Source organism: Neovison vison, chromosome 2 (assembly GCF_020171115.1).
Source record: "Neovison vison isolate M4711 chromosome 2, ASM_NN_V1, whole genome shotgun sequence".
Lineage (NCBI taxonomy): Eukaryota > Metazoa > Chordata > Mammalia > Carnivora > Mustelidae > Neogale > Neogale vison.
The window spans coordinates 148383346-148393897 of NC_058092.1; the positions used below are offsets into that span (position 1 = coordinate 148383346).

Below are 10552 nucleotides of genomic sequence, written 5' to 3' on the forward strand. Positions count from 1 at the left end.
TAAAATAGAAATAATTTTTAAAATATTATTTAAAATAAATTATAGCATACAACATATTATTAGTTTCAGAGATAGAGTTTAGTGATTCTTCAGTTGCATATAACACCCAGTGCTCATGACCTCAAGTGGCCTCCTTCATGCCCATCCTCCAGTTACCCCATTCCCCTCCACCCCACTCCAGGCACCCTCAGTTTGTTTCCTATGATTAAGAGTCTCTTATGGTTTGTCTCCCTCTCTGATTTTGCCTTACTTTTTCCCCTACCTCTCCCTCTGTTATGTGAATTTGCATGTCATCCTTGCACAGGGGCCATGCTAACCTTCTCTGTATCATCCCGGTTTTAGTATATGTGCTGCCACAGACAGCACCGGAAATAAGTTTTTATTTGAAGACATTTGTTATAGCGGTTACCTGCCATTACTAAAACTATTTCACTCCCCTGCTCTGAACTCCAATTTTACTGAGACTTGATGCCAAACTATTTCACAATTATATGCAGGCAATCCTTGAGTTATAACAATCCGTATTTACAATCCCCTGACAACCACCCTGTGATATTAGTTATCATATTTAAAACCAGAAGAATATAAAACTATCTGTCCCAGGAGGGTTTTTGTCTTGGCCTGACACCACCTCCCTCCTTTAGTGGTTAAGGGCATAGACTCAGATTACTTAATTTGCTTCTCATATCAGCCATGTAAGAAATGTGTTTTTATCAACAGTTTGCTATATCTGAGAAAGTCAAGGCCCTAGGAGTCCTGGAGACTTGCCCAAAGTCATACATCTGATAACTTTGAAGCCAGTATTTGTATCCAGCTCTTCTGACGTCAGGTCCAGTGGTCTCTCCCTCACATTGCAACGCAAGGGAGAAAAGAAAGCCCATGGGGTTCTCTCTCCATGAAAGTTTTATTACCATATGACTTCAAATATGTGAAAAAAACAGACAAGACAAGCACACATTACCCTTCTTCCCAGTTCTAACCAGACCCTTCCCAGACATCAAGGATTCCATTCCCAGTGGAAATCCTTTCCTGGAACAGGAGTTTGAATTCCCCATGAGAACAGAGGTCCCTCCCCCATCCTTCGATGTGTACAATCTACAGGGTTCTTCCCATCTCTGTTAGGCCAAGAAGAGGTACCACTAGAACATTTCCTGGGAAAAAGGAACTTCAAATTGTAGTATTCTGGACCTCATCTGCTTTGGGGGTTAATATGTACCTAAAGCTCCAGTCACTAAGCCGACTGTTCAAACTGTCTTTCCCAGTTCCTGACCCAAAAGAACCTATCTGTCCTGTGGCAATACTCGAAATACCATGACAGAAGGAACAGGATTCTCAAGGAAAGCCCAATTACAGATCTCATGAGCTGTAATGTTCATCAGTAGGCCTTATCAGCAGCCCTAACAGTACAAATACAACAGCATCCCTCCTCGGGGTACGAGGGAAACCACTCTTGTGCCTTCTGAAACAGATGGATGCTAGAAGCTGGATAAAGCATCATTCCAACAAAAAGCAGCTTTTACACATGCCAGCAGCCTGGGTTGGATCTCAGAGGCCAGACAACCAATGAGCCTTTGCCTCCATGATGTAATGCTTCCAATAAGGAATCTTACTGGCTGAAGGACCTGTGTCTCATCACCAAAGTTTACAGGGATGTAATCTGTGGCATCCAGGCTTTTCTCCCCTAGTGAGAGGCTCAGTGAAGCTCTGTTGAACTCTCTTGCTGTTTTTCTCTCCTACAATTCACTTCTGAAATCGTATGCTTCTGAAATTGTGGGTTGCTTGGACTTTCGCGCATTTTAATTTCATTGGCATAAAAAGCCCTTTGGTTAAGAGACTTTCCAAAGCCCTAAATATTTTCTGGACATTAATGCTCCATATTTTTCAGAGTCCTGCTATTATTTTTATCACTTACACTTTACCCATGGAAACAGAAAGCCAGGAGCAGAAAAACTTCCCAGTTTCACTGATGCCAGGGGTGAGGCCTGTTGGCCCCAGGATATAGATTTGAAAAACAGAAAGGAAAGAAAAGAGCCATAAGTCTGAGTGTGGCTCTGGCAGTATTTTCTGGGCTGTCAATCCAACCACTCCCACCTACACACATCCCATTTCTCATTATGCATTAACTCGGCAGCACCTGCTGCCGCTTCCAGGCCTGTGCTGGCCAGGGGTCTGCGAGCAGTGCAGTGTAATGAGACTGGGCCAGCTGAGCTGGTCTCCAGTCCCAGAGGCCATGTGACCTTGAGTGAGTCCATATGCCACTGTGAGCTTCAGCTTCCACACGTAGAGCGAGCTTACCAATGTCTCCGTGGCAGAGTGGCTGTTGGAAATAGAGGAGGGCAAGCCCATGGGTCCCTGGCGCAAAGCTGCTGCTCAGAAAACAGTAGACTGGCTTCAAATGGTGTCTGTCCCAGGAAGGCTGGGAGCTCACGTCATCAGTGACAAGGCATCAGGGAGCAACCACGGAAGGCTGGAACGAGGCAACTTCCTGGTGCTGACCAGGGTCCGTTGCCCCAGGGAAGCCTCATGCAGAGTGAAGACCACTTTTTCAAGAACATTCGCTCAGCGTTGTCCATGTGAAGTTCCACAATGTCCCCCAAACAGAGGAGCCCCGCCAGCATGGCAGTCACACTTTCCACAAAGGAACAAACTGGTTTCCCCCCAGGAATGTGCCAACAGGAACTTCACTGCGCCAGATGGCCTTGAGCACTTGCAACATCTTGCTGGTACCTATAGGGGATGCCTACGCTTTGAGAAAATTGGGAAGAAATCAAGGGATAAGATGTTCCTGATCCCTTATGACCAAAAATTATACTTCAGTTTAGTGTGGTTTCAGAGCTAGATATTCAAAAACATCCAGCAGTTGGGGGCTAGATGTAGATCTTCCCTACAACATGAGGACAAATCAAGGCAATAGTCTCCAGAGAAGTAGTGTGTGAGTCAGACAAGTTCCAGTCAAGGCTTCTGGGGGGAGACAGTGGCTGGAGGGCACATTTCCAGAGAGTGAGGAAAGGTACCTGAGATCAAAAACGGGAGTTCTTAGCCCTCCTCCATCCCTATCCTTCCGCCCTCCCTCCATACCCCCTACCCAGCCACTAAGATGGCTGCCCTATCAGTCCTGTACCAGCTCATGCAAGGGAACAAAAATGCCTTGATCACAGAGTCTCCTCAGAAACAGAAAACCCTGCCATGTTTTGTCCAGGGTGAAGTAGGAATCAGGTAGAGTTCAGGCCTGCTGTCTCCCCCTATCACAATCAGTGAGCCTGTGAACACTACAGTACCGCACTTTGGGGGATACAAACCATTAAGGAAGAAGCCATGTCACGCGTGGCATCAGAAGCTCATCTGAAATTTCCAAGATGTTCTCCTTAATACAGTCATCTGGATGATACGGAGGAGTTTCAATAACTTCCCTGAGTGATAAAATTAGTCACGCTACACTGCAAGGCTGTTTCCAATTTACGACACTGCTTACACTCCAGCTTTCTCAACATTTGGCACATGCATATTTTAGTGCATTCTGCCTTTAACAATGCGTCTCTCACAGGCTTACTACTTGGGAGGCTAAATTTCTTGTTCAGAAGAGACACAAAGACACAGGATCGGGAGCTCTCCTCCATCATAAAAGCCACAGCTTTCTCCCTGCCATTCTGAGCATGCAAGTTCTGCAATGGCCACCACCTAAGCAATGAATTCTTTTTTTTCTTTCACAGATGGGGACTCTATTTGGAGAGGACTTTCTTGAGGCTGCATGAATGCAAAGTGATAGAACCTAGATTTCAGTCTAGCCTCTCTGTCTCCAAAGCCAATTGTTTTTCTTCTTTGTAGTCACAAATTCAGAGGTGGTGCTATCCTTTGCTACTTGACATTGTGTCAGTCAGCCTCCATGCAAAGCTAGAGTCCCATTTCCAAGTCAGGTCAGTCCCAAGGATATGAAGACACTCAGTCCCTCTCACTTTGCAGTGATGATGGGCAAACGACAATTGCAAATTGGCTCTTCCATCCATGTTTCAGCACTCTTGTTGGGTAGGTGATGGCCAGGCACTGAAAGGAGAGCCAGCTAGGTGAGTCAACTGGGAGCTGATGTGACCTCTCCCTTCTGCTTCAGAAGTAGGCGAGGAACCATTTGTATGGCCTTTAGCTGCCTATCCTCTTCCTCTTCCTTCCAAATCTCCCCCTTGCCATTTTTTGACCAAACCCCCTTGAGGTCTCCAAATTGATCCACCATTAGCCTCTCCCGGGTATCTCCTGCAGTGTCCAGTGTGGCCCGTCTCTTAACTGAGTCTTAAACCTATGTTTGAATTCCATAACTCAAAAGGAGATGGATAACCTGAGAAAAGCCTTCCTCAGCACTTTGTGGCAGAGGTCAGTGCCCACCATCTTCCCCTCCACCTGGATGAACTGAGGAGGATCAGACAGGTCACCACACTTAGAGACAGGATCTGAGAGGATTCCCACAGGTCAGACCCCAGTAACAGGGCACAGTTCTCTTGGGAGCATCTGTTCCTCACCCTTCTAGACCCTGAGCAGCTCTCCCCTGAACAATTTCAAGGAATGATCCTGGATTCTGTGAGAAATTATAGAGTAAATTCTGCTGAGAAATTATAGAGTCTCAAACGACAAAATTTCATCCTTCTGCTAAACATCAATCCTGTGCTAAATGTTGCATAGGACACACACAGACCCTCAACTGGCCCATTATCTGAATTCCAGGTGTCACCCACTGAAAACATGCCGATTGCTAAGCACACCTGGTAAGGTACTCTGCAGGCCCCCAACAGGTGGGCTCCCAAGTGGGCCGACCCTATACTCACTGCAGGTCTCAGTGAGCAGCATGTCTCCTGTGACATTTGGCTGCAATCCTACTTCTTTTTCCAGAACAGGGTGGACATTGAAATGGACATTAGTCTCTATAGAGAGAAACTGTATACAGTTTGGTATCACTTCATGTTATGGTTTTCCCCAGGGTATAAGGTTGTGCCCCATGTACCATAAAAGAACTATTTTTCCCTTCCCATCTATTACAAGATGATTATAGAACACTGCTCTTGTCTTTTCTTCTGTCTGGTTAATTAAGCTCTGTTTTTAAAAGAACTTTACTGCTGATGGTCGGTTTAGACCAGCAGGTACTTATGGTATCAAAGGGTCTAGGGAAGGATTTTTTTTTTTTTTCCTATGGAGAGGCTGCAACAATTTATTCCTGGTCAGACTCCTACTAAACCACAGAAAATCACTGCTGCCTTCAAGGTATCAGATTGTAAATGGCACTCTTATAAAGATATTTTGCTGAATCTTATACAACTCTACACACAAGAACTCTAATCTATTCGCCCTCTCAACTCCCCAGCAACAGAGGTGGCATATAGCTGTACAAATTAAGGGCAGAGCCTAAAGAACATCTAAAGATCCCACCACTTCATGAGTGAGCACTTTCTAAAGACTCCTTAAGTAAGTAAGATTTTTCTATCACTTACCAAATCTCTTGACTATGTCCCAAAAATGAACTGAGATCCTTCCTATTAAAAGAGGGAGGAGAAGAGGGAAGTAGCCTGAGTGATATTTTCCTTTTCTCAGCAGCATTGAGTATGAGCTATTCCTGGACATCATCAATTCCTCACTGTGGCTTAGGGACTTCGTGGTTTCTTGAATGGCGATTTTAGAGATAGGCAAGAAAAGACCAGGATGGGAATTGAATGACTACTCCAAGATCAGAAAGAAAGGCAGTGGGTTGAATCCAGAAATAAGTCCAGGAGTCCAAGTTCAGGCCAAGACACCTCTCCTTCCATCCAAGATAGACTTACTTAAAAAAGCTGAGGTTGCCAAACCCTTGCAGGAATAGGCAGAGGCTGCAGGCAGAGGCTAAGGTCCATCACAGGGGATCTCTGAAGAGGACCGCTAGTCCTCTGATGTCACTGAGAGCACTGAGCTCTTCACAGCTAGTCATAATTCTCTATACCACTTCCACCTTATAAGAATTCAGGAGCAGTTTTGGGGGCTCTCCAGTCTAAGACTCAGCTCTTGTTCCCTCAATTCCTCTTCTGTGTGGCTCCAAAGCTCCTACTGTGGCAAGAGTAGTATAGATGCTGCCTTCCAAGCAGCTTTGGGGTTATCTTTGTCAAGGAAGAGGTGCCTCAAGTGTGCTTGGAGTCTGACCTTATGGCTTGAAAGTAAAACAGAGCATGCCAGTATAACCATAATAAATGAAGTGAAGATGAAGTGAAGAAAGGAGCTCTGGCTCCCATTCTCAGCTGTAATTACATTGGAAACAATGGAGAGTTTTTATAATGAACCTGTGTCATGTCTGGGCCTTGTGATACTTAGGTCTGGCAAGAAACCTGTTGGTCAGGAAAAACAACTATGCTACTTATAGTTTATTGGATCTAACTCCCTTGTCCCCAAATCCCAGCTCTCTCACCTGAATTGAGCACCCTGCTTGAAATGTCTTATGGTGAATCCACTTAGCAAGCCTAAGGGTCATCTACACAGAGGGGCTCCTAAATAATTTATTTCTCTAACAAACACTTACTTAGTACTTGCTAAATTCCATATCTCATCTAAGCACTTTACATGCACTAGTTCCTTAAACCTCAAAAGAGAACTATTGGGAGAGGAGGCTGGAAAGATGGTGGAGTAGGAGGACCCTAAGCTTGCCTCTTCCCACAGACACAACTAGATAACACTCACATCAGTGTAATAACCTGAAAAATGACCTGAAGACTGGCAGAACAAACTCCACAGCTAAAGGTAAGAAGAGACCACAGCAAAGAAGGTAGAAAGGGCAAAGATGAAGTTTGGGAGTAAAACAGACCATGGCCATCTGCAGCAGGACAAAGCTGGGGTTGTAGAGAAGGGCAAGAAACAGACTATCACACTGTAGAGTCCACATGGGTTAAACAAATCCCCATAACATTCAGCTTTAAAAGCAGGAGGGCCTGAATTTTGTGAGTTCTTATAACCAGCTGGACTTAAAGCCTGGAATTTTAAAATTCAACTTGCTTGGCTCTAGGAGAACTCAGAGGGTGTTGGGAAGCTGACTCCCCACCCTTAAAGAGACAGCAGACAGCCAGTGGAGATACAGCCTGGAAGCAGCAGTTTGAAAAAATGCCAGAAATAGATGGGAAGGAACATTAGTTACTCATCTCAGAGCATGACCTGGAGAGGCAGACATCATAGGGAGACCCCTTCAGGAACAAGGGAGCTTATGTGCACCATTTTCCTTTCTACCCCTCAGCATAAACACACAGCCACCAGCAGGAACCAACACCATGCCAACAATCACTAAGTAACTTGCCCCAAGCCCTGTTCCCTGTGTTTCCATGGATCCACCCTTTCTAGTCATGCTTACTTCAGTCTTTGTGGTGTAGGGCCCCTCCCCCAGAAGACCTGTCTTGGGTCTCCTGACCCATGCTTCCTGTGGGGCCTCAGTTTTGGCAGCAGTGGCAGTCATCTCATTTCACAAGCAGACCAGCACACACCTTGTTAAAAAGTGCCCCACCTAGCTGGGGACACTCACCACAACAGGCAAAAAGAGCTTTGGAAGACAACTGTACTACAGGAAAGAGAGGCCAGGACCCAACAGAAGGGCACATACAACACCCATAGGAGACAACCCCCAAAGTGCCAGGCCATAGGGAATAGAGGACACCACACTGCAGGACACTGCAGGACACTACAGGACCTCTTCTTCACAAGCAGACCAAGAGACATGGATGACTTACCCATACAGAAACAGATGCATAGAGTTAGACAAAATGAGGAGACAGAGGAATGTGTCCCAAAGGAATGAATGGGACCAAATCATAACAAGAGACCTAAGTGAAACAGATATAGGTAATATGGCTGGTAGAGAATTTAAAGAAATGATTATAAAGATACTTAAATGAAATTAAAAATAAATTTGATGGAATAAACAGCAGACTAGAAGACAAAGAGCAATGAATTAATGACCTGAAAGACAGAGTAATGGAAAATAACCACACAGAACAATGAGAGAGAAAAATTATGCAAACTGAGAAACATCTTAGGGACTTCCATGAAGTTATATTCCATCAAGTGTTATGATATTTTCATTATAGGAATCCCAGAAGGAGACAATATGGGGCAGAAACTACTTGAAGAAATAATAGCTGAAAACGTCCCTAATCGGGGGAAGGGAACAGATATCCAGATCCAGGAGGTACAAAGATTCCCACCAAAATCAACCCAAGGAAGTATACACCAAGACACATAGTAATTAAGATGGAAAAGTAGTGATAAAGAAAAAAAATGTTTAAAACAACAAGAGAAAAGAAGACAGTTACATAGAGGGGAAACTCCGTAAGGCCATCAGCAGATTTTCAGCAGAAACTTTGCAGACCAGAAAGAAGTAGCACAATAGAGTCAAAGTGCTGAAGGGGAAAAATCTATACTTAAAAACACTCTATCCAGCAAGGCTGTCATTTAGAATAAAAGGAGAAATGAAGAGTTTCTCAGATAAACAAAAACTAAAGGAGTTCCTGACCACTAAATCAACCTTACAAGAAATATTAAAATATTAATATTAAAAGTCCATCTTTGATTAGAAAGAAGTAACCATATGGGAGAGTATGAAGAATAAACACACAAAAACAATAAAAATAAATATTTCTGAAAAACCAGTCAAGGGATTCATAAAATAAAAGTATATAAAATATGACACCATATACATCAAAGATGAGGGAGAAGGGTAAAGAATGGGTTCAAACTTAAGCCACCATCAACTTAATATAGACTGCTATATGCAGAAGATATTATATACAAACCTAATGGCAACCACAAATAAAAAACCAGTCACAGTTATGCAAAGAATAAAGAGAAAGAAATCCATGTATATCACTAAAGAAAGTTAGCAAACATGAAAGAAAGCAAGAGAATAAAGGATCAGGAAAAACTACAAAAACAACTATACAACAAGTCTTAAAAATGGTCACAAAAGGAGCACCTGGGTGGCTCAGTGGATTCAAGCCTCTGCCTTCAGCTCAAGTCATGATCTCAGGGTGCTGGGATCAAGCCCAGCATCGGGCTTTCTGCTCAGCAGGGAGCCTGCTTCCCTTCCTCTCTCTCTGCCTGCCTCTCTGCCTACTTGCAATCTCTGTCTGACTGTCAAATAAACAAATAAAGTCTTTTTTTAAAAAAGGCCAAAAAATACATATCTATCAGTGATTATTTTGAAAGTAAATGGACTGAACACTCTAATCAAAAGACATAAGGTGACAGAATGGATTAAAATACAACAACAACAACAACACAAGACCCATCTATCTGCTGCCTATAAGAGACTCATTTCAGACACCTGCAGATTGAAAGTGAGAGGATAGAGAAACTGGCAAATGGACGTCAAAAGAAACAAAGGGTAACGATGCTTATATCAGACCGAATAGACTTTAAACAAAGATTTATATCAGATGAAATAGACTTTAAAACAAAGAAGGGCACTATATAATAATAAAGGGGATGACCCAACAAGAAGATAGAATAATTGTAAATGTTTATGCATCCAAGATGGGAGCACCAAAAGTTAATAACAAACACAAAGGAACTAATCAATAGTAATACATTAATAGTAGGGGACTTTAATCACCCCACTTCCATCCATGACAGTTCTAAACAGAAAATCATCAAGGGACAATGGCTTTGAATGACACATTGGACCAGATGGATTTAACAGATGTATTCAAAACAGTCCATCCTAAAACAGCAGAATATACATTCTTTTCAAGTACACAAGGGACATTCTCTAGAATAGATCACATGTTAGACCACAAGACAAGTCTCAACAAATTCAAAAAGACTGAAATCATACCATACATCTTTTCTGACCACAACGCTATGAAAGTAGAAATCAACTACAAGAAAAAAACTGAAAAGGCCACAAATATATGGAGGTTAAATAATATGCTACTAAACAATGAATGAGTCAACCAAGAATCAAAGAAGAAATCAAAATTTACATGGAGATGAATGAAAATGCAATGGTCCAAAATCTTTGGGACATAGCAAAAGCAGTTCTAAGAGAGACGTTTATTGCCATACAGGCCTTCCTCAAGAAGCAAAAAAAAAAAAAAAAAAAAAAAGAAAAAAGAAAGAAAGAAAAGAAAAGAAAACAAACCGAAAACCAGCAGAAGGAAGGCAACAATAAAGAGTAGAGCAGAAATAAGTGTTATAGAAATTAACAAAAAAAAAAAAACAAACAAACAATAGAACAGGTCAATGAAAGACAGAGCTAGTTCTCTGAAAAGATCAACAAAATTGATTAACCTCTAGCCAGACTCATCAAAAAAGAAAAAGGAAGAGGAGCCAAATAAACAAAATCACAAAAGAAAGAGGAGAAATAACAACCAATACCACAGAAATACAAACAATTGTAAGAAAATGTTATGAAAAATGTATGCTAACAAATTGGACTATCTAGGAGAAATGGATAAATTCCTAGAAACATAAGCTACCAAGAAATAGAAAATTTGAATAGACTGACTGCCAGCAAATAAATTGAATGAGTAATCAAAGAACTCCCAACAAACAGAAGTCCAGATGGCTA

The 10552-nt window shown here is 42.5% G+C and overlaps 1 non-coding gene across 1 annotated transcript; it reads right to left on the reverse strand.

Annotated features, from left to right (window-relative positions):
- Positions 1-258: 258 nt before the first annotated feature.
- Positions 259-366, reverse strand: LOC122901553. Its single transcript, XR_006383562.1, has one exon. It is a non-coding gene; the product is annotated as a U6 spliceosomal RNA (small nuclear RNA).
- Positions 367-10552: the final 10186 nt, after the last annotated feature.